Source organism: Equus asinus, chromosome 4 (genome assembly GCF_041296235.1).
Source record: "Equus asinus isolate D_3611 breed Donkey chromosome 4, EquAss-T2T_v2, whole genome shotgun sequence".
Taxonomy (NCBI): domain Eukaryota; kingdom Metazoa; phylum Chordata; class Mammalia; order Perissodactyla; family Equidae; genus Equus; species Equus asinus.
The window spans coordinates 72,035,591-72,059,609 of NC_091793.1; the positions used below are offsets into that span (position 1 = coordinate 72,035,591).

Below are 24,019 nucleotides of genomic sequence, written 5' to 3' on the forward strand. Positions count from 1 at the left end.
TCTAAGGTGGCTAGCGCCATGTCTATCATGCAGAGGAAGAAACTATTGCCTGGAGAGGATGCATATCCTGCTCAAGGTCACATGGAAGGGTGAAACCCCTGCTCTCGACACTTTTGTTCAAGCAAAGGAACAAGCTGGTCAACGAAGACGCTGAGTCTTCTCTGGGGAGTCTCTTGGCCCCCGGGGTCTACTTTTTGGAGTCCTCCTTGGGTTTCAGTCTGGCAATGCCATAGTGATTTTACTCTCAAGTTCTCTGTGCCAGAGGCCTGTGGCTGGAAGCAAGATACATGCTCAGGTCTCGTTCCTGTTCTCCAGTGTCGGCTAGTGGCACTGGGCTCATGGGAACTGCTCCAGTGTGGGCTGAGGGTCCCTCGCTTGAGGATGGGTTCAGGGGAAATCAGGTAGGAGAGACAGGAAATAAGTCACCAGACCCACAACAAAGTCCAGGGGACAGTGGGGAAGAGTTCTATCCAAATTTCCTTAGAACGTTTGGACGACATCATGGGGCATTCCCGTGGGTGTCCTAATGGCTAAACCCAATGGGACGCTTCCTGTCTTCCTATGAGCCTTGATTTGCTCTAGTTTCCTGTTCTCTTCCCAGAAGCCTTGACCTGATCCATCTCTTAAATTTCATTACCCTCCAGACTAGCTGAAGACCTAGACAATGTTTCCCTTGCCTCCTGGTTTTAGCCTTCCTGTGAATAAGCAGACGGCCTCTTTTGCAAATAGGAGCCTTAATCATTGTCCTCCAGCTGCACCGTATTTCCTATGCCCCCACTACAGCTGGGTAGAGCCATGTGACAAAGTTCTGTTCAGTGGAATGTGAGCAGAAGTGAGAAGGCCGTCTCTGCCTGGTCCATCAAACCTCTCATGCGCTTTTTCTCTTCCTACGCTGGAACCGTGAGGACCAGGGCAGCCTTGGAAATCAGATGACAAAGCCGCTGAGAGCTTTGCTCTCTAAAGGACCATGTGCAGTAGGACTGCCCACAATATGGATCTCAGCCCTGGGCTGTTCCTGTAAGTTTCTGTTGTGTTTGAGCTGTTGTAGGTTTTGGGCGTGTTGGTTACAGCTGTTTAGCTTACCCCAACTGTCTTCACTTCCTAGGGCTGCCATAACAAAGTTCCGCAAACTGGGTGGATTAAAATAACACATATTTGTTTTCTCACTGTTCTGGAGGCTTGAAGTCTGAACTGAAGATGTTGGTGGCGTTGGTTCCTTCTCAGGGTGCTGGCGGAGAACCTGTTCTGTGCCTCTCTCCTCCTCCTGGTGATGACTGGCAATCTTTGCCATTCCTTGGGCTGTAGCTGCAGCATTCCAGTCTCTGCTTCCATGCGTCTGTGTCTCTGTGCCTTCATAAGACCATTTTCCCTCTGTGTGTCTCTCTTCTTTTTATAAGGATATCAGCCATATTGGATTAAGGGCCCATCCTACCCCAGTATAACCTCATCTTAACTAATTACATCTGTAACCATCCTTTTTCCAAATCAAGTTACATTCTGAGGTACTAGGGGTTAGGATTTCAACATATCTTTTCTTTGGGGGGGGCCACAATCAAAACCGTGACACCAATTAATACAGGCAACAAAAAATGCATAGAAACCCCAAGTCATATCATAAGTGTGGCAGACTCTGACAGCAACTCATCTTTGGTCCCAGAGGCTGACTCCCTGTTGTGAGGTGGACTCTCAGAAGCTGCCCTCTGGTCCTTTCCTGGCAGAAAAGTCCATCCAGCCTTTGCTCCCCTGGATCCTGGGTCAGGCAGTCCAGCCTGAATCCTCAGGCAGATTTAAATGATCTCTTCAATTTAAGTGTCCCAAGTCTCAATTTTCTTATCAGTAAAATGGGAATAATGATGTATGTCCTACTCACCTTACAAGGCTTCAAATAAGGATCACATCAGTACATAACAGTAACAACCAAAGCTCAGAATGTGCTTTATAGTGTAGCATGATTGCCAAATCTTTTTTTTGGCAAGTCTTTTTGTTTTTTTTGTTATTTGGTACTCAGGTGTAAAAAATTGGGTTGAACAGTTCATGGGAAACAAAATTTTCCATGTGGATTTCCTCTCATTTTATTTCCTTATTTCATTTATTTTATGATTACTTCTCATTTTCTATCAGCCACCAGTGGCCCCAGGGACTTCTGCCACTAGAGTGCATTCTTTCCATGGAATGGGACCCAACCACTTTCTGTCTCCCCATGGAGTTCCGACAGTTGCTGTGATGGATGCTGGGATCGCCAGCCTCCTCCTTTCTTCTGGGTTGAGTTCAGGGAGGGAGCTGGCAGCTCAAGCCAGTTCAACATGTGGTCCAACACAACAGAAGCCTTTGTGTAGCTATTTATTACTTTAGTCCCTTCCCCATTCCTCAGCTCCCAATAAATAACAGAAGTAGAGTGAAGGAAAAATAGGGGTAGGATTGTAAGACAAAATGAAAGGTAGAGTTGGTATGCAGAAACACCTACCATAAATTCTATGCCATTTTTAGAGATCACCTTGAGCTTCCCGGTAGCCAAAGCAAAAAGTAACCAAAGCAAATTAATGATTATGAAAATGAGCACGTTGTTCCTTAAGAGAAGCCCAGCCTTCGTGGCAAAGAGGCCTGAACCTTAGATCTCCTGTTATCCTCACTGAGATGCATATACTAAATACAGTCATGATTGCATAGCATACCTTTTAGAACAGGCAAATTCCATTTTTACTTATTTCCCTTTATTTCATTATTTAAAATGATGCATGTGATGCTCATTATCATATGTTATTAGGGAATTGCAAATTAAAACAACAATGAAGTAGCACTATACACCTGTTAGAACGGCCCAAATGCAAAACACTAACAACACCAGATGTGGAACAGCAGGAATTTTTATTCATTGCCGCTGGAAATACAAAATCGTAAAGCTACTTTGGAAGACAGCCTTCCAAGAAATACTGAAGAAGATAGTTTTCTTACAAAACTAAACATACTCTTTCCATAGGATCCAGCAGTTGTGCTCCTTGGTATTTACCCAAAGGAGCTGACGACTTACATCCACAGAAAAACCTGCACATGAAATGTTTATAGCAGATTTATTCATAATTGCCCACACTTGGAAGCAACCAAGATGTCCTTTAACAGAGGAATGGATAAACAGACTGCAGTGCATTCATACCATGGAATATTATTCACTGATGAAAAGAAACGAGCTTTTAAGACACGAAAAGACATGGAGGAATCTTAAATGAATAGCGCTAATGAAAGAAGCCAATTTGAAAAGGCTACATACTATATGATTGCAACTATATAACATTCTGGAAAACGCAAAACTATGGAGACTGTAAACAGATCAATGGTGGCCAGGGCTGGGGGGTGGGGCAGAGGCGAGGGAGTCACTGGATTTGCAGGGCGGGAAGCTGTTTTCCGGTATGGTGCTATAATGCTGGATACACTTCGTTACACATTTGCCCAAACCCATAAATTATACAATGCAAAGAGTAACTGCACATGTAACCCATGGATCCTGGTTAATAATAATATATCAATATTGGCTCATCAATTGTAACAAAATGTACTATACTAGTGCAAGATGTTAAAATAGGGGAAATTGGGATGTATGAAGCCATATAGGGGATGTCATTGTACTTTTCACTCTCTTTCTTTCTGTAAACCTAAAACTGCTAAAACATAGAATAGTCCATTAATTAAAAAAAATGATGCACGGGTCGGTGCTCCTGGAATTGCAAGACACTAGGGAATGGATCAGCACCCTCAAGCAGTGTCAAGGTCTTCCGTTTCTTGCCCATCTCATAGAGCCAAGGACCCTGCAGGCTTCCAGAAAAGCCTTCCTGACTTACCTCCAGGGTGGGAACCAGGCTCCACCCAAGGAGGGCGAGCCAGGAGGTGGGGGTGCTAGCACAGAAGGAAGGTGCCCCTTCACCCCCGTCGCAGTGCCGCACCCCACTTTGCTCCCAAGCAGGGCCCTCTAACAGATTTTCACCTGGGCTTAGTCACTGTCAAGTCTACACGTTACCTAAAAAATGTTGAAAAGGTGCCACCCTGGGAGAATGGACTCAAGGCAAACCTCTTGTGTTGTCTAAGTATTTATTATGACTTCCATTTTGTAGATCAGTACACTGAGGCTCAGAGACCAAGTCCCACAGCACTAGGTGGCAGAGGGAGGACTCGGCCTGGCCTGGAGCTAACGAGCGGATCTCATCATCACATTGATCTGCTCTGCTCCCCGCGCACCTTCCCCCTCCACGCACCTCCCTGCCTCCGCGCACCCCCCGCCCCCAGCACAGCTCCCCGGCTCGGTGCACCCCTACTCTGTGCGCTCCCCCCTCACTCACCTCCAGCCGTCTGACCCTGGAAGCCCCGCCCCGTGGTCAGCTGGCCTTTTCAGGCCCTGCCCCTGCTCGTGTCACTCCCTGGGCTTTCCCACCCTCCTGGGCAAAGCCGTGTGCTTGGGAAATATTAGTTCGCATTGACTTAGCAGCAGAACAAAAAAAATTCTCCCTAGATACTTGTTTTGAAAAAAATGGTCCAAAAGACCCATCTCCAAAAGTTTATGCGCAACAATAACAGATGTTGGTTAACAGGCTTGTAGGACATTCCCATAAAGTTATAAACATATCTTTCAGTGGTTAAGATAAACTGATACAAATCACATATTTTTTGGTACAAGAGACAACTTGCTGTTTGGAAGCCAAATAAAGATTCCTGAATGTGAGAGGCACCTGAAAAAGATTAGAAGATCATATCAAGGATATTAAACGTGGGCCAAATCTGACATGTTTTTCTTAGACTTGTCTATGTCTCCACCAAAAAATGGGTTCCATCTCCACACAGGGGACTCGGGGCTGGTAAGGACTTGGGGTCATTTCTCCCCACCTCTACTGTGTTTTCCTTTTCTGGTGCAAGGCCACAGGCATGGGGACAGCCTTCACTTTCACCCACGTGGCTTTACTTGGCCAACTTTTGCTGAGAACTTAACTGTGTGCTGGACGCTGACCATGTGCCCAGCATGCAGACCTGAAACGGAGAGCATGGTCTGATGAGAGAAGCAGGTGTAAAGACAGATGCTTTAATCAAATGCAGTCGTTAAGGGGAGCATCCTGTGATGCTTAATTGTATGGGCTCTGGGAGCCAGACTGCCTGGCTTCAAATCCCGGTTCTGACACTTTCTTGCTCTATATCCTGGGGCAAGTTAATTGACCTCTCTGTGCTTCAGTTTTATCCTCTGTAAAATGGAGGTGATAATAGTACCTGCCTAGATAATGTATTGCCTTTTGTGTAAAAAATTACCCAAAACGTATTGGCTTAGTAACATTTCTAATGTCACAGTTTCTGTGGGTCAGGAATACAGGCACTGCTGATTGGGGCCTCAGCCTCCAAATCCCTCACAAGAATGGGATCCAGGTCCAGCTGGGGCTGCAGTCTTCACAGGGCAGCTTGCTTCTCCCAGAGTGGGGCCAGAGAGAGAGGGAGAGAGGGAGATAGTCAGCAGTCAGTCTTCCTGTTACCTGATTTCAGATGTGACATCCTGTCACTTTTGCCATGTTCTGTTTGTCTCCAGGTGCGGCCCACCCTCAAGGGGAGGAGATCACACAGGGTGTGAACACCAGCAGGCGGGGATCCCTGGGGCCACCTCCGAGGCTGGTGTGAGGGACCACCCTGCCTCGCAGAGTTGTTGTGAGGATGAGATGAGCTAGCACGGACCGTCTTCCTCGCTCCCACTTTAAGCTGCTCAGATCCTTAGAATTCTTCCTCATCTCAAAACACACAGGCACGTGTGTGCACACACACTTTCCCTTGTTTTCCTGTCTCTCTCCCTGCACGAGTTTATAAGCCTCCTGGTGGTGTGGATTTGTCTGTCGTCTCACACCTAGAAGCAATGCCTGGCACATAGCATTTTCTCTTACAAATAGTTGGCTTGACTGACAGAATTGCCCCGCCCCTCCCCGGGGGGCGGCAGTATTGCAATAACGTGATCCCACTCCTACCGTGGTCCCACGTGTCTGTTTAGCTTTCTGCTTCCTCTCTATGACACACACTGCCCTTTGTGTTAGCCATCTCCAGCACCCGCAAGAGTCCCTGGGTGCCTCTCAGAGCTCACGGCCACATTCAGTGTCAGAACATTTTCTGCCATGTCTAACTCCTTCCCGTTGCAGTAGAGCAGGGACGGACGTCTGGACAGCTTGGGGATAGAAGGCTGGCCTCATGTGGCACACGGTGGGTAGCACTCATCATGTGAAAGACAGTTGCACCTTCACCCTGGGACCCCGAACCCCTTCCTTGTGACCTTGTGACCTCTTGCTGGTGGCTGCTGGATTTGTTGCCGTGTCACAGGAGAAGCTGAGCTGCCGGTGGGGGGGGGGGGGGGGGCGGGCAGGGAGGATCGGCACCTGCCACTGAGCCTGGCTTTCACTTGCAATTGCTCAACTTGGCCGTGGCCTCTCAAACTTGAAGGTGGTTCTGTGCACCTGGGAGACCTTGTTAAAATGCAAATTTGAATTTAGTGTAGGGTGGGGCCTGATGGTCTGCCTTTCTAACAGATGCCCGGGCAATGCCAGAGTGGCTGGTCTGTGGACCAGACTTTGATTAGCAGCAAGGAACCAGGTGACGGGTCCTTCTTCAGTAGCTCTTCTGTGCAGAGATGTGAAAAAGCCAAGGTTTCCGCCCCCGGTGTGCAGTCTCCAGCTGAGCACTTAAGCCACATGCAAATGAAAAGAAAACCAATGGGGGTGGGGAGGTGGGGGGTGTGAGAAGAAAGGGAAGCCCCTTTGGATGAGGAATAATCAAAATGAGCTTGCAGGGTGGGCCACCTTCAGAAGGATGGAGAACAAGGGCTTTATGTTGGCCGGAAGGGGAAATTAGGGTCCAGGTTGCAAAGGGCATTGAATGCCAGACTAAAGTCCTTGGATTTGGTTCAAAGGTCTAGGGTTGTCAAACTCAAATGCCTACAAGGGTTCTTGTGAGGCAGTAGGGAATGGTGGGGTCTGTAGTCCACCAGAGAGAGCATGGCTATCTAAAGGGGCAGTTCCTACTTAGCTTTAGCTGATTGTTGCCATGTGGGATTATAGCTAAATCTGAGTTTTCAAGCAAAGTCACATATCTGGAATTTTATGTAAAATTTTCCAATTTTTGAAAGTTGTGAAGCCAAACAAAATTTATTTGCAATCGTATCTGGCTTGAGAGCCCCCAGTTCATGACCTCAGATGGAGGCAGAAGGCAATCAGTGAAGGTGTGGGTCGTGAAGTGGCCTCTTGAGGAAACCAGCCCCCAGACAATGTCCACAGCAGCTGAGAATATTGGTGAGGAGCCTGATGTGACCCCATTTCACCTGTGATCTCTCAGTCTTCCTACGTCTTCCAGAAGTCATACATCTGGGTAAGAGGGTTCTCGAGAACCAAGGGGAGGTGTTGCCCTTGAATGGAGACAATTGTCTGCCTTAAATGCAAGAACTAAACGTGCCTCCACCTCTCCCACCACGGCCCTGGGCCCTGCGCCCTCCGGCCCCATTAGAGGGCATCGTGCAGTTTGAGGTCAGGTAGCAAAGTAGAGTTGGGGGGTGTTGGTTTACATCTCAACCTTGTCATTTCCCAGCTTGTTGACTGTTGGCAAGTCAGCTGATCTCTTTCGCCTCAGTTTCCCTTATTTCTAAACCAGTCACGCATAATTGTATCTCTCTCACAGGGTAGTTGAGAATCAAATGGGATAATATAGGGAAACACCATGGTGCCCTGCACAGACTAAGTGCTCAATTAATAATAATCATTATCATTATTGTCTAATAATAATCATTATTATTATTGTCATCATCAGTTTGGGGCAATAAGATGTTAGCTTTGGAAGGGTCATTATGGATCATCCAACCTCCTTACTTTACAGAGGGGGAAACTGAGGCTCAGAGCAGGTGAGTGACTTGGCCAAGGTCCCACAGTGAGGTGGAGTCAGCGAGACCCACCAGCTCCAGCCCCTGGCCATATGTTTCTCCCCAGCAGGGAGCACAGGGCCTGGCATGTGCTGTATTGTGGAAGGAATGAATGAACCAGGAATCCTGGGGAAGCAGCCACTCCTCTCATTTTCTCTTGGTCTTTGCAACGTTGCCTTCTTTGTTTTGTTTTATTTTGTTTTGAGGAAGACTGGCCCTGAGCTAACATCCGTGCCCATCTTCCTCTACTTTATATGTGGGACACCTACCACAGCATGGCGTGCCAAGTGGTGCCATGTCCGCACCCGGGATCCGAACCGGCGAACCCCAGGCAGCTGAGAAGCAGAATGTACGCACTTAACCGCCGTGCCCCTGGGCTGGCCCCTGTAACGTTGCCTTCTTGATTCATTTAAAAGTAAGTGGAGATAAGGGAAGTGATATATATAAGATTTACAGATTTGGGGATTTAGAAATGTGACGAATTCACAGAGTGTTGGGGTTGGTTGTCACTGTCTCTCCAGCAAGCCAGCCTCTGCCCCTCCCTCCCTCCCATTCCTCCTTCCCTCCCCGCCCCCCTCCTGCCTGTCAGTCGGCCAGTTATTCTTCCATTCAATCCATTTTTATCAAACACCTACTACATGCCAGGTTCTTCAGGCACTGTGTGAGGTCCTGGGGATACAAGATTGAGCAAAACTGGCATTGTTCCCCCCTCAAAGAACTTAGCGTCTAGGAGGAAAACCCCTAATAATCAAATGATCTCACAAATGGGGCCGGGGCCGTCCTTTGAAGGGCGCCATAGAGGTCGCCGGAGGGATGTGTGTGTGTGTGTGGTGGAGGAGGGGTGGTAGAGATCTGACCTCGTCAGGGGCTGTCAAGAACAGCCTCCCTGAGGACGTGGCATTGGAACTGAGAGCTGAAGGGTCAGGAGCTCACAGGGTGAAGGTGGGGTTGAGGGGGCATGCCCTAAGAAGAGGGGACAGGATGTGCAAAGGCCCTGAGCAAATGCAGGAAAGCCAGTAGGTGGGGCCCAGAGAGGGTGGCTGGGATGAGGCAAGGGCTCTGTCACGGAGGGCCTCGAAGATTCCTAGAAGGTTTCTGATCTTGACCCTGACTGCTGTGGGAAGCCACTGCAGACTTTTAAGCAGGTCTGCATCGTACAGAAATTGTTCGGACTGCCCCTTGGAGGAGGCACCTTCCCAGGCCTGGACGCAAGCCAGGTGATCCGCACGGGCAGGGGTCAGAGGTGCAGGTGGCGTGGAGTCTGAGAGGTGTGTATCAAGAGAAATTCGGGGGGTAAAACTGTCAGGATATAGGCAGTTGTTAAATGGTTGTAAATACTTCCAGGATTTCCTCCTCTAAGTGAGAAATCCCCAGGCTCAGGGAGGCAGCTGCTCGGCCACCACCAAACAGGGCACATCAGGCCCCAACCAAGCACGGGCCGGGAAGGTGCTGTCTGTGCAAAGCTGCAGCAGAGGGTTTCCTGCGTGCCCAGGGTGGGCCAGTGCCAGGCTAGGCGCCGCGGGCGCTGCGTCCTTCTCAGGCTGACAGGGGTGTGGGATGAGCTCTAAGGACCAGTAGCTGGATGCTGCTTCTCCAACATCAGATATCTGGGGGAGAAGCAGAGCAGACTGTATGCTTCCAGATGTTTCCAGAGACCCCAGGTTGCTGTGGCCGTAAAGATAGTCAGGTTTCCTGTGGATCCAGGAGGCTCCTCCATCCTTCAGAAGTTTGTCTGTGACCTGTCCGATCCATATCAACATGCAGCAACGCTGGCCTCTCACCTGCATGACATGAAACATCTCTATGCAAGTGGCGAGAAACTCAGATATTTTCAGCGTGGAAGTTGCATACTTCATACTTGGAAGTGTGGGGAAATCATGTAGCTTGCAGACTGAGATGTTCAGGTTTTAGCCAGATGGCAGGGTTTGGAGACCACAGACGTTCTGGAAACCTGGAATGACAGCTTCTCTTTAGGCAGCCCATTGAGATTGCTGAAATGATAAAAAACATGTTTTTTTCCTTGCCTAACCACAGGGATTTTGGCCGTCATTAGCTGCATCAGCTTTTCTGTCCTCACTGTGTTCTGGGAGCCCAGCTCTCTGGAGGGTGAGGGGACCTGAGCCATCCTCCACTTCTGGGCTGGGCCCTGCCCTGACCACCTCCCGCTGTGCTGCAGACCCACCTACTGGACGGAGGCACAGCGAAGCCTCTGCAGAGGGTGAAGAGATGGTCTCTCCGGGTGTTTGAAGTAAGAGTGCTGGACCCTGTGAGCCGCTGTGCAAACAAAGGCCCGCGGAGAAGAGGGGAAGAGGCCGATGATTTGTTGGTCTGACTTCACCTATTTGAAAAATGCTTTCCGTGTTTCAAATGGCACTCTCGAGCTTTTCCTGTCCTCTTTACAGCACCCAGGACACTCACAGAACTGCAAATATTCTCGCCTATTCTTGCCCCAGAGAGCTGGGGAAGTGGTGTATAGGTGGCCGCACAAACAGACGAAGAAAATGAATTGTTTGCAAAAAATGTGTGGACAGGTATGAAGATATTTATGCAGAGATTTATAAGTTCTTATAAATGCCACTTTTAGAATATTTATCTTAATCCTGAGCTATTTCCTTTTATGGAAAATAATTCTTAATAAGGATTCCATCTTCCTTAGCAAAACTTTTGATTCAAGTATTTCTTCAGATCTTGCACAGGAAGAAGTTTCTTACTTAGGACGGCTGGTGTCTTGGTTCCCTTGCCAGAGGGGAAGAATTTACTGCTCAGTCCTTTCGTGTGGGGGGAAAATGAAGAGGGACTCTCTTTCCTCTGGTTTGTTTTCTTGAGCTTGTAATTTAAAAATATCTTCTTTCAAGTTCCCTTATATACTGACTGTCACGATGTGGAAGTCAGGCAAAGGGGACTCTGCAGCCTGACACATCTGTCTCCCGCTGTGAAATCCCAACACTGCAGCCAGGAAGAGCGGGTAAGAATGCCAGCCTCTGATGCAGTTGTGTAATTTCCTATGATAAATAGCCTGGATGGACGCTCATCAAAATTACTTTCTGGTTCTACCTTATTCAGCAAGACGAATGCATGACACGGCCCCAGAGGCTGGGACTCGTTAATTTGCAGATGTCTTTCCTCACATCTGTCTGGCCACGTTGGCAACCCCCCTGCTCTGTGCGCACAAGGATGGCGTGTGGACCCCTCCATCATGATGCCCTGGCCTTGTCATCTGCTGACCTGCTTCTGCAGCCTGGGCACCATCCACCATGTGTATTTGGGGAAGCAACTCTGGATCTTCCATGTGGGGAAATTTACCTTCCAGAAAGAAAAGGGCTCCCAGTGACTTGAAGACCATGGCGCTGAGGGTGTGTGATACCGTTCTCATCTCTAGTACCCTCCTCTTCCAGCAGGCTGTTGGACATATGTGGTCAAATGGGCAGGAAGAAGGAAGAAAATATTTTTTCTTCCAATTGTGTATTCGGACCACAAGATGAAATCTTAAGAGAGTGCAGCTTGAAGAATCCTCATCCACGTGGGTTCAAGGATTTTGGGAAGAGTCCCCATAGGGCAACCAGATCAGCTAAGAAGATGTCTCTGCAGTTTTAGGACTCAGCTAATGACGTCAGGGAAAAGGGAAGGCTAATTTTAGCCACGTGAAGTGGCGAACAGGTGAGTAGGGGTGCACAAGCTCGGACCACCACAGGCAGGCTTCGGCGTTTGCCGCCTTCTGTTTTTGTTGCTTTGCGAGAGGGACAGATTAAAACCACCCAAAGGCCAGGTTTACGAACGTCTATCTGATGGGGACCCAGTTCCCTTGGTGTGAGCCCTGTGCGGTCACCATATATGGACCCCCTCTGAGTAGGAAGCGTTGCCTCGGAGTGAGAGCAATTCCACACTGTGGATGCTATTTCCCTCCTAGGTCTTAACCTTTCGTAGCGAGACAGACAAGCAGGAAAGTAGGAAATCGAAACAAGCCATGTTTAGCTGAATTTTACATACCATAATGTCTTTACCATGGTCAAGCAAGGCAGGAATGCTCCGGCCGATCGGTTCTGGCACAAATCCATTCCAGAGGGGAGTGATTTACAACTTAGCCCCGTTCCCTGCTCTTCCCTGGGAGTGAAGTGAAATGACCCTGGAAAAACATCGCTCTGCACCACAACTAGCGAGAAGGGTCTGCTAAAGGGTGGTCTCGGGGGTAGGTTTTCACCCGTGGAGACTCGAGCTCAGATGCCACTCCACGGTCCGGGTAAGGTCAAGTCTCATTCCGATTTTAAGAGGTCGACGGTGTGGCGAGTTATGAGGTCTGAGGGGGAAGTGGGGTCTGGCCCAGGGGCCTGTGGTTGTCTGCTCCCCAGTGAATCTTGAGTCAGTCCAGGCCAGCGGTACGGGGCTCGTTCCACTCTCTTCCCAACCAACCAAGCCCTGTTGGTGCTGATGGGCCTGATGTAAAGACAATGTAAAGACCCTTCTACCTCAAGCTTGATGTAAAAAGATATCAACGGAGTTGGAAGGCAGGTCGAATGGGTGGGCCCAGGTGGAGAAAGAAACAGGGCAAAGGTTTGAAACTTCATTGGTTGAAATATCTTGCTGTAGGAGTGAGCCCCTTAACATAGTCCGAGCGGGCCCAGAAAAACCATCTGACAGGGCTTATAAATAGACAAGTGAGATGTTGAAATTATTTTAAGACGGATGCCTTTTTAAACTGTATTCAGAACACCTTTCGGGGCTCCTAGTTGCACAGTTCCTCAGGCAGGAGGTATTTCATCTTCGCAACATCTGGAACTGTCGGAGGGGGGTAGCTGCAGACCTCAACAGATGCAGGCACTGCTACAGAAAAGCACACCAACAAATCACACAGGCCGAGAGCGCACTGCAGCGCAAGTGTTTCCTGGGCAGCTATGAGGAAAATGGGGCTGTGGGAGGGCGGGAACCCTCCTGGAACCCACTCCCTCCCTTCCACTCTTACTGCTGAATCACTTCTTGGAAGCAACTTTTCTGCAGTTCTCCACCAAGCAGCTAACAACTGCAAGCAAGTTTATTTTCTTGGCTTGTGGGAGGTGATTGACAAGAAAGTCTTTTTTTGTTTTTTGCTTTGGGTAAAATTTTCTCTGGCCCATAAATCTGTAGGTTTGACAGAGTTGGGTACCCTGTGCTGTTGCTCAAAGGAATCTCCATGCTGACTTGCTTGGGGTTTTCCTCTGGCCTTGTTGGGGGGATGGGGGACAGTGACAGCCCCTTGCTCCGAGAAGCCCCTCGCTGCCCTCTCACATGGGCAAAGCCACGTGGCAAAGTCTGAGCTGGCTGGGGTGCCCAGTTGGACTCTGAGCGCTCAGCCGAGAAGGGCTTTCCATTAAAAACCAAAACAAAGCTGCTGATACTTTAATTTATCATTTCAGGGGCAAAGCTTCAAATGTGCTTTAAGAATCTGTGGTTCCATGCATCGCCTGAAATTTTTTTCGTGGCTGCCTGCCAGATCACTGCGGGAGAAATAAAAAGAAATAAAAACAGGGGAACCCCACGAAGGACTGAGTTGGAACTTCACAGAACTTTTCCATAAATTATAGTGATAAAACTAGTACTGTGGGTAATAACGATAATAGCAATAAATGCTTTAATCAGTTTTACCGAAGCATTTTGGACCTTGTGGGATGGATGGGAAAATGAAACTGGTTGTTGGAAGCTTTGGGACTTATAAGAACCCCTTTGGTTAACAGAATAAGGACAGAATCTTCCAGGAGGAAGGGAAGGCTGGTGTTACGGTGAAATCTCCGTCATCATCATTGTTTTAGCTCAGCCTTAGCGCCGGCAAGTCAGCCACAGCCTGGTCTTCAAATACACCCTTTAAATTAATTTCCTGGCGAGCGGACTGGTGCTCTCCAGCACTTGAGCAATGCGGGCTGCCTGGCCCGCGTTAGGGCCGAGGAGACCCGGCCGGGCATGGTTGGGGGTGGCAATGGTTTCAGGGGTCAAATGTTTAAACATCTGCTGCCTCCATGAAGCCGGCTTCAGCTCGGACACCTCTGTTTGGGCAGGAGGGGCGGGCGGCCCCCGGCTGCAGCTATTTGCATCGGAGTCCCTGGTTTCTCTTCCCCTCTGCTTCTCAGGGAAGAACGCCCGAGTGAGAACAGGCAAATGCACAGCTTCTACCACCCTGTGGTAACTTCATGCCATGACATACACTCCCGAGGCTGGGCCTTCCTTGCCATTCTCGGGAGAAACCTCACCCATGGCTCCTGGGTGCCCCTTTGAATCCTGCAGTCCACTGAGCATCTTTAGGGGAGTTTTGGAAGTCCACTCCAGCTTGTAGTTTCAAAGTCTGAAGATCTTAGAGTCACCATGGCTGGGATTCCTGTTCGGAGTGGTAGAGTGATGGGCACGAGAAACGACCAGAAGAAGCTGCAGCCAGAGCCAACAGGGACGCCCCAAGTCCAACACTCACGGAGGGGCTGGGGGTTCAGAAAGGAAAGTGGTCTGCCCGCCGAAGCTAACAAAAGCATTCACAGTGTTTGCATTTTCTCCCAGCCTGTGCATCTCCCAAATGTTCCTTTTCCACAGCATGCCCCCCGCCCCCAACTTTATATGTAGCAGATGGCCTTCAAACAAATCAAGGAGCAGAAGCTGCAAAAGGCTTAAAGGGAAAAAAAGACAGTGAAACTCATAGAGTTCTTCAAACGATAAGATGAACTACAGATGTTCGCTGAAGGGTGATGGTGCTGCTGCCACTGCACACTCAACTTAAAAGCAGCATCCACTGTGTTTAGTGTTGGACAAGCCCAGTAGCTGTCACGGTGTGATCTATGGAGGTTGTTTGTGAGATTTTATGTACTAAGGACACGGCAATTAAAACGCTCCGCCATTCTGTCCGCGAAGCATCTTTCTCGGCGGACCCAGGTATGGAGTCCATGGCGGAAATGTGGTGCCCACTGTGCAGCCAGGCGAGGATGGATGCAGCCGTCCCAGGCCCGCAGGCCCTGGATCTCCCCACAATCTCACCAACACATCCTCTTGCTCCTCGCCTGCCTCCCTCCTTTTCCACAGGCTTCTTGGTCTTTGCAAACAAAGTCCTGTTCTTACCTGACACCTGCAGGCAGATTAATCTCAAATTAAGCTTGACAAAGTGGTTAAAAGAGAAACAGTTGTCTGTTGCAGCTGCATATAGAAAACAGCTGCTCACTAGGCATGGTTTTTAAAAAAGGAAGAGAAGAATCACCGTAAAGTGTTTGAAAATGAACATAAAGCAAATATTGGAAAGGCCAGCAGAGGCCTGTAATTAACACGACGGTAAGTATCTGTGTTTCTATTAAAACCTTCTTCTTCAGGACTTGTTGCAACTTGCTCATAAATATTTACTACAAACTGAAACTGAAGACACAGGGCCGTAGCCGAGTGCTGTCTCCCCTCTCGTCTCTCTGCTTTCCAAGGCTGATTCTTAACAATGGGAAGAGAACAATGTATTCTGGATACACACGCCTGCTCCCAAACACAAGCTAAAGTATGCATCGGTGCAAACGCTGACACCTACACCCGCCACACGCGCGCCCAGGGCCCTTCCCCAGATTCTGAGTGGTGGGCTGGAGGGAGAGGCTGCAGTCTCAGGCAGATCAGCAGGAGGAGGCCCCAACTGGCCTCTGGCCTCTGGAACAGAAATGTGGGGAGCCTTTGAAGTTACCACAACTCAGGTGGAAGCCCCTCAGAGCAGCCCTAGGAGGAAGTCATTCATTTTCAAACAAAGGGGAAAATTCCTCAGGACTCTGGTGTTTCCACTAAAACAAACCTCTGAAAAGTTATTCTCCACAGGATCAAGGAACAGCTGTTCTCCAGCTCCACGAGGTTGTGAAGAGAGGAAATGGGCTGCCTGTCCTGCAGCATGAGAGAGGAAAGCTAGACAGAAGGAAGCATGGTGAGATGGGCGGGGACGTTGGCATGGGAACCAGGAAGATGGCGGGTGGTTTTCAAAGCCCATGTAGCGGTTGTGTTCAGAGGCAGGAAGATGGACAATATAGCTTTTCAAGATCTGTGCTCGTGTTGAAAAAGCAAGCCATTGCCTCTTCGCCCTGCCACGGAACTCACAGAACGGAAGCTGGAGAGGACCCTAGGCCCATCTCCTCTCTCTTCCCCAATTCAGGCAGAACCACACCCCAAAGCTTCCGCAGAGATAAGAACCTTGCTTATTTTTTAAAGACTTTAAGTCAGCCAGTGGTGGACATTTTTTTTTTTTTGCACCACTTAACCTCTTAATCCCTTCTCTTTTCCTGTGTAGGAGTTCCTCATCCCGTGAATCAGAGTGGGAGGCAGAGACGTCCTCTCATTTCTGAGGCTGAAAAGTCGGTGCTCGCCTTCTCTCCTCCCTTCCCAGGCTGGACCCTTGGGCCCTCATGCTGTAGATGGAGCTTGTCTCGGCTTTCTTCTGGAGTCATGCCCGTGGAAGGTAAGTCCCAGGTGAAGGACGTGCTTTGTGGCCTGCACGTGGTCCATCCAACACGATCTGGGCAGACAGACCAAACAGTAAGGTCTGAACGAAGGCTGCGAGGCAGCTGGCCGTGGTGGAGGGAGGCAGGGCTGGCAATGTTTCTCTAGGACCGTGGAGTCTCGTAACGCGGAATTGCTGGCCTCACGGTCAGAGCCAGATCCAGATTCCAACTGAGTGATCTTGGGCAAGACTCATCTTCTCTGAGCCTCAGTTTCCTCGTCTTCAAACCATGAGCCCATGCAGGACCATTGTGAGGATCAAATGAGGCTCAGTGCTTGGCACAAGTGGGCGCCCTATAAAGGGCAGACTTTCTGCCATCTAGAGGGAAGTCCAGAGGAAGGAGAAGACTTGGATTAAGGCTTGTAGGGGACATATAACGACATCAGGGTGTTACACCGTGGCCAGCACAACAGATCCTCAAATGGAAAATGCATGTCTCTCAACTAGCAGATTCCTCCCCAGTTATCCTGTTTGCAGAGCCTAATGGAGAAGGTGGAATCACGAGGATGTGCTTTATTCTCCATTCATGCCCCCACTCCTGGATCCATTCCCTTCCCCTCCCTGTCCTGGGCTCTGGGGCCGCGGTGGCTGACCTGCATGCACTGCGTCTCCCGGACTGCCTGCCCTCTGGCTTCTGACTGGGCCTGGCCAATTCCTGCCTGGCTCTAGCGCTCACCAGGCTCCGAGAACATCATTCCCGTCAGGCCAGGGGGTGGCTAGAGCTTCCTGCCATTGCTGATCTCTGCGGCTTTGATTTCCCATGGTGGTTCTTTAAGCCTGATCCATATTTCTGCAAATGGTCCCTTTATTAAATTCTCTTTAGAATCTCATCTGACTGTGCGTTCTCTTTTCTGCCAGGAGACTGAAAAAGTGTGACTGGACGCAGATAGTGTCAATCTAGGAAGACTTCCTGAAGGAGAGTGTCTCTTCCCCAGGTTTTTGGAGAACCACAGTGGTTTGATAGAGACACATAACAGAAGGCTGATGTTCCTGTAAGAGAGACTGGAGTCAACAAATGCTGGGGAGTTCGAATCTGCACGGGCTCCTCACGGGAGATATCGAAGGTCCTTATCAACAGGACATCAATGCAGAGTCAGAAAGGGAGAGAATAATGATGCTAAAAATGGAAAACAGCTGTCATTTATGTCCTGTCTACTGTGTGACAGGCATTCACAACAGTGTGATGGTATTATTACTGCTATTTTACAGATGAGAAGTGGAGACGGAGAAAGTTAAGTACCTGACCTGGGGTCACGTTACACAGTGGACCTGGGATTCGCAGGCCTGCTTGGTACCCAAGCCAGGCTGCCCAGTGGTCCCAGGCTGCCTGGAACGGAGGGGTTTCCGGGGATGTGGGACTCAGTGCTGATTTTTAGTTAATGATGGGATCTATTGGGTGGCAGTGGAGAGGCAGTGAAAGTGGGCATTAACAGTTATCCCTATAATAAATATAGTTATTTTTCATACTTCAAACAACCCACCACAGTTGATTGCTAAAAGTGGAAGCACATGAGGGAGAAAGAAAGCACGAGAACAAGAACCGCCAACTAAAATCATTCCGCAGGCAGCACAGCTGTGGAGAAGTCAGTCCAAACAGCCAACGGAGCAACAATGTTTCTATTCGGCTGGGGAAAGTGGTCTCATTTTTCCCACTGACAGACTTACCTTGGCAATTCTTTTTTGGCTCCAACTAATAATCAATGGAGGGTGCATTCTTTTTAAATTTAATTTTATGTTTTTATTACTTATTTATTTTGAGGAAGATTATCCCTGAGCTAACTGCTGCCAATTCTCCTCTTTTTGCTGAGGCAGACTGGCCCTGAGCTAACATCCGTGCCCATCTTCCTCCACGCTATATGTGGGATGCCTACCACAGCATGGTGTGCCAAGCGGTGCCATGTCCTCACCGGGGATCCGAACCGTGAACCCCAGGCGGTTGAAGCGGAACATGTGCAGTTAACCCCTGAGCCACCGGGCTGGCCCCTAATTTTATTTTTTTTGAGGGTGCGTTCTTTAAGCACAGGGAACCGTGGGCAGAGGGCCCAGAGGAGAGACAAGGCGGAGTGAGGGAGAGGTGGGCCTCTGGATGGGCCAGGGCGCTGCCTCAGGGCTCTTTGGAGCTATGAGCCCCAGCGCCAGACAAATCTGTGGCTGAATCAGCAGGTGAGTGTGTGGTGATCGCGTTGTCTGTGCGGCTCCAGGGTCCCTCCAGGCCCAGCCAGGATCCCCCTAAATGACAACAGTCAGGAAGCTGTCATTCACAGATATCCCTCTATCTTTGCTCCAGGTGTTTCATAGACATTATTTTAAATGCTTAGGACAACTTTTCAGAGCAGGTGTTATTAATCCTGTTTTCAAGATGAGGAAACTGAGGAAGAGAGAAGGTAAGGAAGTTCTCCAGGGACTGCTAGTGTGAAACAGGCAGGTCTGGGCTCCGCAGGACATTTCTCTGGCATCAAATCCTGAACCAGGCTACAGCTGCATGGCATCTGAGTGCCCAGGGCTCTGGTGATGGCTGGTCGCATTCAGTAAACATTAGCGGGAACCTGGCATATTCCACCAGAGGGCGGTGGGTTCGTGGAGTTGTCCTTGAGGAAGTCGGGCGGGGTTTTTATGTTCCTCACCACTCCCATGACACTGCCTCATGTTCCTCCACTTCTGTGCATGTGCACATGCTGTGCCCCTGCTGGAACCGCCTTCCTTTGTTTGACGGTCTGGATAGCCGCTAGCCATCATTCAAGGCTCAGCTCAAGCACCACCTCCTTATCCGCCATGGATAAGGCTTCTCCACCCCTACCCCCAATCTGGGTGAGGTCCTCTCTTTTGGCATCTCCTCCCATCCCATGTGGACTGTGACCCCAATACTAATTATTCTGTAATCTTCGGGTGACTTGTCTGCTATGCCCCTTCTGTCAGCTCCTCCAGGGGAGTGAGTGGTTTCTTTGATTGGTACAAGGGGGTTGCTCAACACTGTCGAATGAATAAGTGACAGAGGCCAGAGTGTCCCAGGAGCTCTGGCAGGGGCATATTGATCTCCATGATCTCTGAGGGTGGCTGGTGGGCCCCCCCCAGCATCTTAAGTTTGCTGGCTCTTGCCACACATACTCCAGGGAATCATGCCTTGTGGACCCTCACTGGGATGCTGTCTCAATTTTGGTGCCATGTTTTCACCAGTCGGTGAAGACTAGGTGCCATCCTTGGTGTGATCTTAATTAATGGTGGTGATTTTGGAAGGGTGAGATGGAGGAGCCACCATAATTTATACAGGAATGGCTTCCGTCTCGTGTTATCAATCTTCTGAGGTTTCACTAAAGAGATCTCCGAGAGCGGGGAGAGCTTAGATGCAAGCTCAGCTCAAGAAAGTATTTTTCACCAGGCTCTTCTCTGAAGAAGGATCCAAGCTTTATGAATATGTGCTGTGCCAAGTATGAAGGGAAGAGTTGATTCATACATTTCCGCTCAGCCCAAAGTGGGTCATTCACTTGCTCAGAGAGGATTCTGCCTCGGCCCATCTGAGGAGTTGGCACCTATGGTGCAGACAGGAGGAGTCAGAAGCCTGGTCTCCTGACATGCCCCACTGCTCACCAGCTGGGCAGTGCTGGGCGAGAACAGAATCCTTCTGGCTTCGGCATCTTCAAGATGGCAATGATGGTGGTGATGATGATGATGATGATGATGATGGTGATAGTGATAAGCCCCTCCCGCCTTCCGTGTAGAAGTAACTGCTACCCATACTCACACATACTTCTCAAACGTAAATGAACACATTCTCATTTTAGTGATTGAAATGAAAGCTGAAGAACCAACTTGGACAAACAATTTTGCTTCAAATACTTCTGTGTTGCGGTATCCGTGAGGCCCAGCGAAATACGATTCGCAAAGCTGCTCACAGTTCTCTCTGGATCACAGACATCCTTGGTGCTGAGTCGGTACCTTTGAGGTCCATCCCAGGAAGGAGCAAGCCTCTGCCAGGGCTGTCGTGACCCTGAACCCCTGGCAAGCTGCAGTCTCTGCTTCAATTACACCAGTTACGTTGGGTGTTTGTTGGGCTTCGCGTCTGGATCAGGAACGTTCCCTGTGGAGTCTGGCCTGCTGATGTCAGAAATGCAAACATAATTTAATCGATTAATAGGCATTAATGACTGGTAATTAAGGCATAATCTGTTAGCTGGGAAAATCTCACCAAACGAGACTATGAATGGAAGGGTAGCCTTGCTTCTGATCGTTCTCCCTTGATGTGGACAGCAGCCCCATTGTAGGGTCAGCTGCCTTCGGCAATCTGGGTTATAAATAGAATAAATGCACATAATAATATATTCCTTAGAATCCATTGATTGCACTTTCATTCACTGAAAAAAACTGAGCTTTGCCAATATGAAATTAGCTCTTAATCTCTGATCTGAAGGTCATCTGTTGAGGAGAAAGCCCTCTCCTGTGGCTGGTGAGGCCGGCCTAATTTGGCGGGTTTTACTACAAAATCCTGGGTTTCTATTGCATTCATCCTTCTTTGTTGAAAACTTTCCTCTGCCGCTAACACTCAGGAACAATGCAATAAGTAACTTCCAATTAAAGTTTTCCATATGTGGCAAAAATTGTAATGAATGAATGAGTAAAGACCGCATAATGGAAGCCTATTAGCCAAGTGAATATACTCTTTTAAGTCAAATTTCTATACCACTTTTGTATTATCTCCCATCAGAAGAGACGTGCAATTACCAATTTTATCTTATCTCAGGGTTATTATTAAAGAGTAGTAAAGGAAACTTCATTCCAGGAGCCATAATGTGATTTTTGATTAATAGGGGGATTCTTATGTGACAAGAATATTTCTCCTCGGTGAAGTATGCACATGGATTTCTGCCCGAGCTGGCTTGTAACTGGAAGCTACATCTCAGGTGGAATGACCATTTGGCAACAGAACATATGTTTCTACAGGGGGATCGGATTCTTAAGGTACTCCAAAGCCCGAGAAGGGCAGGGAGAGAGCTGATGATGGCTTTGCAGACACCGTTTTTGTTTTGTTGGTTCCAATCATAATGTCAAACACGACATTGATTCGCGTGCAAGGGGTGAGATGAGCAGCCCACAGCTCACGGTCTTTAATCGTTCCTTCCAGCCTCGGTTGGAAGCCTCGTGTTAACGCTCCTCTGCCCATCTGCCACAGTCTCTAGTGGCGGTCTGGGAACATTCTGGGCGCACAACAGATATCTGTGAGTGGAATGACCCCAATGTTAGCACTCTCTCCCCGCGCCAACTGCACATGGAAATGGTTTGAATTGGAATTCCAATCCTTCAAGCCAACTTTTCCCAGATTGCGGCTGTAGGGAAAGTCCCCTGGGAATTTGCCTGTAGTTCTGAGGGGTCTGTGTTTATGCCAGTGATCTGGGGAGCCTTAGGTAGGGGACAAGGAGAGGGCTGCCCCGGTTGCCCTGCAGCAGACCCAAGGATTGACCTGTGGTCAGTGGCCCTCTCTTCTCTGCAGGGCCGCACTCTGCAGAGCCTGGATGGTTTCATTTGGATCTGGCTGTGCTCTTACCAGCTAGGCAAGCATCCTCACCCATCTAAGCCTCATTTCCTCAGCTGAAAACAGGGATCCTATCTCTTTGGGGACTTATTGTGAGGACTAGGGAGACAGTGTTTTAACACATAGGCATCACCATAATGAATGGAGCTACCGCTTGTTGACCTAATGGCTTGGGTACCTAAGTTGGCTCATTCCATGTTAGCGTGCTCTCTGTCTCTCATTGAGGCTGCTCTGCTGGTCATGGTCATCTCCCATCCCCAGGGTGAGTGTGGTCAATGCAGGGGACACACACCTTTGACAAGCTGCTGGGATGAGATCTAATTCTGTGAAAAAATTCATTTTCTGTTATTTGGCAGAATAACTCAAGTGCCTAAAACATATGTCCTTTGGCCATAAATTTTCCTTCTAGAGGTTTACCATAAAGGAAGTAACTAGGCAAGGATAAGAGGTGTATGTATATGAATGTTCACTGAAGCACTGTTTCCAAGAGCAGAAAATTGGAATGAAATAATAACGGGGGGCCCCTGGTTATATACATTCTGCTGCATCTACTCTATAGGTTCCTGTGCAGCCAACTAAAGACGACAGTACAGAAGAATATCTAATGTTGTAGAAAGATGATTATAATCCGGCAAGTGGAAAATCAGATTATAGAACAAAATATGCCATATGATTCTATTTTTGTGGGAAAAAAAAAAGACAGGGTTATATTCCAAAATACTAAACATCTGTTATTTTAGGAGAGTTGGATTATAGGTCATTTTATATTCTCTTTCTTTTGCTTATTTCTATATTCTGATTTTTAAAAACAATCAATATGGACTACATATGTAACTTTTAAAAAGTGAGAAAGTGTTATTTTGTAAAGTCTGTCTTTTAAATTGAACCTGTAGAACCCCGAAGCCCCCAACGGCAGGCTGGGCTTGCCCCGGGCCGAGCAAGAGCCCGTGTGGGAGGTGGGATTTCAGGGGTCCTGAGGCCCTTTCTGATTCCCTGCTCCCGCCTCCTTGACGCCCCACCTCGGCACACTTTTCTCGGCTGAGGCGCAGGTTCAGAGAAGCTCTTCTCAGTGATATTTTTAGTCACTGACCCCTGGATGGGCCAGCAGGATGGAGAGGTCATCTGGTTGTCCGAGTCACCCTTGTGGTCGGGTAATTCATGCCTGGGACAAGATATGATGGATGGAAGAGGCGGAGGAGGGCAAGGACAGCCTTGCAGCCTGAAGGGTGGGGCTCCAGGACCCCTTGGTTTCTTTCCAGCTTTGCCACACAGCTTAGTGCCTTCCAGAAACAGAAGATGCCATGGGTCACAAAGGAGAAAGGGTGGGCCTGAGTGGCACACACAGGCTGGCTCACTCAGACCTGGCTCGTGCCCCGGGAGGCACCGTCCACCACCCACTGCCGACGGGTGCTTGGAAGGAGGAAGGAGATGGCTGTCTCCCAGCGGAGGGAGTAATTGGCTTTTTCTTCAGGAGCCTTTCCTTTTTAAGGTGGAATGCTATAACTGGAAGGCTGCAAAGAGACCAGCCTGGGAAGGGAAAGCCACCGAAGGGAGGTCATTTTGGTCCCTGGTGCTCCAGTTCTCTCCCCCGCAGATAACCAATGTCACCAGTTTCCTGTGACTCCTTCTAGGCACATGAAAGCAAACACACATAGCATCCAGAGATTTCGTCAGCCACCAGGGCCACACGTTACACCCTACGCTGCACTTGGCTTTTTTCACTCAACAAAATATTTTGCAGGTTGCTTAACATCGGTCCAGAAAGATTTTTTTTTCATTCTTTCTTATTGTTTCTAGGATTCCCTTGAATCAGGGTATCATACTTTCTTTAACTTGTCCTCTGTTGATGGGCATTTAGGTGGTTTCCAGTCTTCTGCCCTTACAAACTGTACTGCAGTAAATAACTTTCCAGTAGTCGTTCCCAGAACTACACATGTGTGAGTGTATTTGTAGGATAAACTCCTAGAAGTGGAACTGCTGGGGCAAAGCATGTGCGTTTTTCCTTTGGATGGTCATTGCCACCTTGCCCTTCGTGAGAGTCAGGACCATTTACACTCCCCACAGCGATATTTAATGTGGCCAGGTGATGACCATTTTGACCACACTGTGTGAGCCACACAGA

The 24,019-nt window shown here is 48.8% G+C and overlaps 1 long non-coding RNA gene across 2 annotated transcripts; it reads left to right on the plus strand.

The window, feature by feature from the left end:
- The first annotated feature begins 6,401 nt into the window (after nucleotides 1-6,401).
- LOC123285051 (uncharacterized) lies at nucleotides 6,402-20,888 on the plus strand. Of its 2 annotated transcripts, XR_006526482.2 has the most exons (6): nucleotides 6,402-7,368; nucleotides 8,187-8,327; nucleotides 9,947-11,569; nucleotides 13,300-15,803; nucleotides 16,164-16,331; nucleotides 17,232-20,888. It is a non-coding gene; the product is annotated as an uncharacterized lncRNA (long non-coding RNA). The 2 variants fall into 2 exon arrangements; XR_011502774.1 differs by lacking the exon at nucleotides 13,300-15,803.
- The last annotated feature ends 3,131 nt before the right edge of the window (nucleotides 20,889-24,019 follow it).